Source organism: Hirundo rustica, chromosome 2, assembly GCF_015227805.2.
Source record: "Hirundo rustica isolate bHirRus1 chromosome 2, bHirRus1.pri.v3, whole genome shotgun sequence".
Classification (NCBI taxonomy): Eukaryota; Metazoa; Chordata; class Aves; order Passeriformes; family Hirundinidae; genus Hirundo; species Hirundo rustica.
Window position 1 is genome coordinate 15,105,132 of NC_053451.1, and position 6,079 is coordinate 15,111,210.

General features: G+C 37.4%; 1 long non-coding RNA gene across 1 annotated transcript; it reads left to right on the forward strand.

Annotated features, from left to right (window-relative positions):
* The first annotated feature begins 3,473 nt into the window (after positions 1 to 3,473).
* LOC120749226 (uncharacterized) lies at positions 3,474 to 5,389 on the forward strand. The gene is made up of 3 exons (XR_005699589.1): positions 3,474 to 3,585; positions 3,695 to 3,815; positions 5,307 to 5,389. It is a non-coding gene; the product is annotated as an uncharacterized LOC120749226 (long non-coding RNA).
* The last annotated feature ends 690 nt before the right edge of the window (positions 5,390 to 6,079 follow it).

Consider the following 6,079-nt stretch of genomic DNA (forward strand, 5'->3'; position numbering starts at 1 on the left):
GTCTTTTTCTCTGGTGAAACGGGTTTTGTAGAGCCAGAAGAATTAGTCAGCCAGTAGGTCATTCTGTCTGGTGCTGCTGCCTTGCCTCCTGCAGGAGGGAGATGCAACTTCCAGAGATCCACCCCCACCAAACGCCCAGTGGCAAACAGGAATTTACATCAAAGGATAAACTGTATCACAGAGCTGCCTCTTGATAATGTATGTCTATATAGTCCTTATAAACATCTGTGTGTTTCCAAATGTATTTAGGTGTATAAATATTTGTGGCTATAACAACATAGGTATAAAAATACCCTACCATATGTTACGTTAAATGAATGCATAAACCATGTGTCAGTGGCAGCATCTTCACTGAATTTCACGGGCATTCAACCAGGCACTTCCCAAGAAAACGAGGTTTTGAGGTTCTCTGCTGGGTACAGAGGATTCTGGGAATCTGCCCTTGGACAGGAGCAGAAACAAAAGCATTTCCAACAGTTTGGTTTTTTTCTGTCTGGTCTAGCCTTCTGAAACACTAATCCTTTGGGGAGGGCTTAAGTTTTAACCTCTAACTTTGTCCTTATTTCCCTGGCCTGTCTCAGCCTGTTGCTATTAGAAATAATCTAAAGAAAAGGTAAATGATCTCTCTTGGAGAGATTCATCTACCCTGTAGAGGAATTTCTCTGGGAATGGAGCCACATTTTAATTGTATGATGTGAGATTGTCATTGTTGTTGTATCTAATATTCAGTTTAGCCACATATTCTTTGGTGTCATGGATGAGTGTGATCTACTATAACAGGCAAGTGAAAGTATGATCTAGTCAGGAACAAATAAGTTGCGAGGGTGTGGCAGCTTTCAAATCTCTTTTACCTGTTTAACATCAATCTAAAATAAAGGACTGCTAAATAAAGACTCTAAGGGAGTTGAGAGTAGGATCTCTTATTGATCTGTCGGGATAATACTACTTGGGATTTGGTCAAATTTATTGCTGAATCCAAAATCTTAGTTTGACTGTTATGAGTTCTGATCTTTTGTTTTGTGGAGTTTTTCTTTCCAAAGAATCCCAGAAACCGCCACGGAAGGCCTGTGACCATAGAATTTGTTACAAGGTTTTTGGGGTTTAGGTTGCCTGTCAAGAACATGAACCAAGTCAGATTAGAACATTGAATCTTAATAAAACTGGACTCCCTAAAGGCTTGTTGTGTTATCTGCCATTGCTGGAGTGATTAATCTGCTCAAGAACACAAGAATAATTTTGGACTTTGCTTTTCAAAGACTTGTGTTTCAAGTGCACAATAGAAATATGTGATACTTTGTGTACTGCCCAAAGTACATAAAATGATGATAACTTCAGCATGAAGAATACCACCCTAATACAGCATACAGCCCTAATCTTCAGGCTAAACCAAACTTTTTTGAGAAAATGTCTTACTAAGATGAAAAAAGAAGGTAAGGGGTGCTGAAGAATTTTGCTGTGAGTAGTGTAGGCTGACACGTAATTTTTTTTCTTGATGCAATTGAATAAGGTAAAAAAGCAAGCCTCAGATAGGCTGGGCTAGCATATGAATAGGGCCTGTAATATTATTAAAGGTGGTCCTTCATAAACAGAAGTATTATCTAAAGCGTATTCATTGTGTTGCATTTCTGGCTACGGGGCTACTCTTATCATTGTTTCTATTTTGATCATACCCCAGTGGGGACAAGGTCCGGGTTGTCACTGATCTTGACAGACACTGCAATTCCACTTGTAATTCCTATAGTCATTTGCCATGTCAAATTCCTGGATCAGTTTAAAATCCTCCTGCTGCTTTTGGAGTTCATGGCTGGTGGAGAAAATGATGACCAGACAGGTGTCTCAAATAATTGTTTCATGGTGGGAACAAAATCCACTGTCAATGGGTAGTTCCCACAACCAAAATATCTACATTTGTGATTTAACTTGGATCTGTCCACACCATGCTGTGGAATTCAGGAATTTGTTGGGGTTTTTTATAAACTGTAGGAGTGATGAGTGATCTTTATCTGAGTTCGATTTCTCAAAGAATTTCTTAACATTTGTTGTTGCCCAGAGAAGGATTTTCTTTTCAAAATGGTTTAAAATCCTTTGCCCTCTCCTTTTCTCAGTGCCCTTCCTCTTTGACAACCTGGTCGGGTGAGTTCAAGCAGGGGTCAGCCCTTGTGTTGCCTCTCAAGTGTTGTTGGATGGGAAGTCATCTGAAGACCTGTCATTCTTCTCCACTCACAGGAATCAACCCTTTGTTAGGTTAATGTCTTATATTCACTTACATTCAGCACTCATAATTCTTTTGCTTTATTGCAAAACACCTCTTGAACCAATGTTCAAACACTGTCAAACCCTGCTACTGCAGTTTAAGTTTTTAACTCCAGGTGTGCGTTCTGTCCCAAGAGCTTTCTGCCTCCCAGCAATGTTAACAGGAAAAAATGTGTTGTCTCACCTCAAATACTCTGTGGTTGAGAGTTTCCTCTGACTCTCTTGTAATACTGGTAATCTGTGGTGGAGTAGGAGGGTGCTAACTGCTACAGCATAGTTTGTTAGAATTATGTGTTGATCCCAAAATGTCAGAAGCCTTGTACAGATTTAAAAAAAAAAAAAAAAAAAATTCAGTGGTCTGTTTCAGATCTAAGTCAGGCTGAATTCTCTACTGAGTGCTATGCTATTCTTTCCTGTAAAGAGTCCTGGATTCTATTTCAAAATAAACAAACCAGCCTACTTTTAAAGTTTGCCTAGCTGTATTTTATCTAGGATCATCTCCTTTTGGCCATGTCTTATACCTGAGACAACATTCAGGATCTTTGTCCGTCAGAAAGCACATCTTTTGTCAGTGCTCCATTAATGCTGTAAGCCTTGCAAGGTACAACTAACCCAGCTGGGCTGGGGATGTGGACTGGAGGAGAAGGGAGAACATCCTTCTAGAAATCACTTTCCTATTGCTGGAGTCTCCAAACACAGCTTGTCTCTGTTTGATGTCACCCTTAGTTGTAGTGTTATCTTTTTGCCCCCTCAGATCTCTGTGGCTGCTAAAATTCCAGCCTTGCTAGTCTATTTCTTTTATGCATTGGCAAATGTTAAATCAATGTTTTGCTAAATATGTTTAAATTAAGTGAACAAATCTGTTATTGCGTGATTACTTCAGTCAGCAGTTTGTTTAGTTGCTGTTTTGTCACAGAAAAGGTTAAATATATTTGTGTGGAGCTGGGAGCTGGCAGTTTGGTTTCTGACTTACCTGGGTGCAGCATTTTTATTTCCCTTATCTGTAGTTCATGATCTCTTGATACCTCATGGAGAAAAAATTCTGGTGGGTTTTGTTTTGTGTTTTTCCCTTTTTTTCCTGTTATTTTGGGGTGTTCTTATTTTTTCCTCCCTATCTACCTCTCTCTCTGTTTTGTGGGGGTTTTTTTCCTTTCCTTTTATTTGTTCTTATTATTTTATTTATTTTGGTTATTATTCCTTTTTTTTTTTTTTCCTGCTCCAGAACTTGAGGGATGTCAGATTTTGTCAGAAGAAAATATAGAATGCTCTATGCTTGCTGGAGAAAAGTACTCTTTTACACTCTCCATCTTTGCAACAGGCAGAGCAATACCTGTAAGTTGCTTTTTTTTTTCTTTGAGCTTACCTTTATTAAAGCAATATCAGCTTAGTCCTCCCTGTGCTTCCCATAGAAACTAGATTTTTTTCATCTTTTGTCTTGAAGGAAGGTGCTTCTTCCCTAAGGAAAAAGGAAACAAGGCCACCTTGCTGGCGGGAGTGTTTGTGTATTGAAATCATCAGTAGCTGAGACCTGAATGAATTCAAATCCCTGAACACACAACCAGGTTAACTGATTTATGTGATGTTATTGCTCCATGTACTTCATAAGGCAGTGTAGTATTGTGCCCTCCCAAATGGAATGTTAAAAAAAAATATTGAAATTGATCATAAACCTGAGAGTTTTACTAAGTGCTTAGCCAGCTCAGGTATTGCTTGTGATCCTTGCTTCATGCTATAGCTCAAATTTCATTAGAAGCTGCTTTTCATTCAAGTTAAATAATCCCTTAAAATCCTTATAAAATGGGAAGAAACATGCTTGAACTGTTTTTCTTCTACTGAAGCACACATTGCACAAATGAAGCTGACTTTCAGATTATGATTTGCACAGCACTATATAATGTAAACGCATCTGAAATTTATAGCACACCGCAAACTGTTTAATACTCAACAGTTAAACTGCTGTGTTTCCACAGCAAGCTGTAATAACTAAGGATTTAATATAGAATCTGATATCTGGACAGTTATTAACATTGTTTTCCTAGTATTTTACTGCCTGCTTGTAAACACTAGTTTATTGAAATGTATCTACATGGTCATATAAAATGTGAAAAAGACCACGTTGTTTTCTTTGCCAGAGGTACTGCAGATGTAATGAAAAAGTCTGGACCATGAACTTAAACATCCATTCCTATATACACAAAAAAAGTAAATCCCTTCCTACCACACTATTTTGACCTCGAATAGCTGTTCAGGCTTTTGACAAACAGCCAGAGGAAGTTGCTGCTCTGGAGATCTGGTTTGTTTGAGTTAGGTTTTTAAACTCTGTAATTCCCTTAAAGAACTAAGGCTCCTTCCCTTCCCCCTTTATAAGCTGGAAAAAGGAGAAAGGACACCTCAATGTACAGTGTTATTTTTACTGCTGGATCTTGTGCCAACAGAAATGCAAGGTTTAATTTTATTAGACTTTAGAGATTAAAAATACCATAAGAACCTCAGTAAATGGTTATGAGTTGATATATTAATGTTTCAAAGTGAATATCTCCTCTGATCTTATTTAAGTGTATTTTAAAACTTGTCCTTTCACTCTTTGTCACCTTAGATAAAGGTTTTAGGCAAGGCTTTAGCAGCTGTCCAAGACAAAACCAAACCAAATTAAAAAAAAAAAAAAAAAAAAAAAAAAAAAAAAAAAAAAAAAAAAAAAAAAAAAAAAAAAAAAAGGGAAAACTGTTGCCTAGGTGTTGAAGCCAGTGAAGTGTAATACTAGCTGGCAGAAGAAACTACAGGTCATCCAATAGATTCAAAAATCAGGCTTACCTCCATTTTCCCAATTGAGCAAAGCCTAGCTGAATTGTCAGAGTCAATCCATATCAACCTCCACAATGCTGGGTTTTGGTTTTGGGGAATAAATCTACCTTGTTCATCAGGAAGGGGGAAAGCAAAAAAAATTAGCAGCTGTTTTTGTAGGGAGGATGTCATAACTTAAGTTGCCAGCTCAACAGGATTAAGTCCAGAATCTGTACAAATAAAAGTAACTTTCATGTGTTTTTTTTATACAGACCTTTGCTTCCTAAGGTTGTTCCTATATTTCGAGACCTAAATTCTGCAAGAGCTTCCTCTGTAATCCATGGCACGTGTCTCCCTGCTCTCTAGCCAGTATTCTTTGGCTAGATCAGATGCTCCAGAGCCCCTTTATGGAGGTTTTTCTCACTTTGTTCTCAAATGTAAGTACCTGGCAAATGGAATCAGGTTCTAAGTTGGTGAAAGATGCTTCCTTGTTGCTTATTTTCTATAAAAGTTGCTCGGATAGGAGAAGTTTCTAGTTAAATTAGGTCTCCAGCACACCTCAAAAACGGCAAACACTGCACAGAATATATATATATTCTGGTAGAATTTTAGATACCTGTCTATTACAGCTTATTTAATGAGGTTTTAGATCTAGACATCAATATATCGGAGATATGGCAGAGAAGGCATCATCCATCTCTGATCCCATCTGAAAAGTTCAGACACACATGGGCACTGTAAGTATTTTGGATAAATTGAATATTGGAGCTGAAAAAAAAGGAGCATAACAGAGGAGTAAAAAGTAGAACACTACTTTAATAAAGCAAAAAGTTAGAATACCTGCTAATCTTCTCACTATTTTCATAGATTCCTCATGCCAAACATCAAGTGGTCTGTGTTTGTTTGTTTGTTTGTGTGCATGTTGATGTTTTTTAGATAGAATGAAAATTCCAAACAATTCTTTCTAGTCCTACTTTTTTTTTTATTTAGTTCTTATACATTCTCAAAATACAATTTCCAATATTAGAAAATAAATACAAAAAAG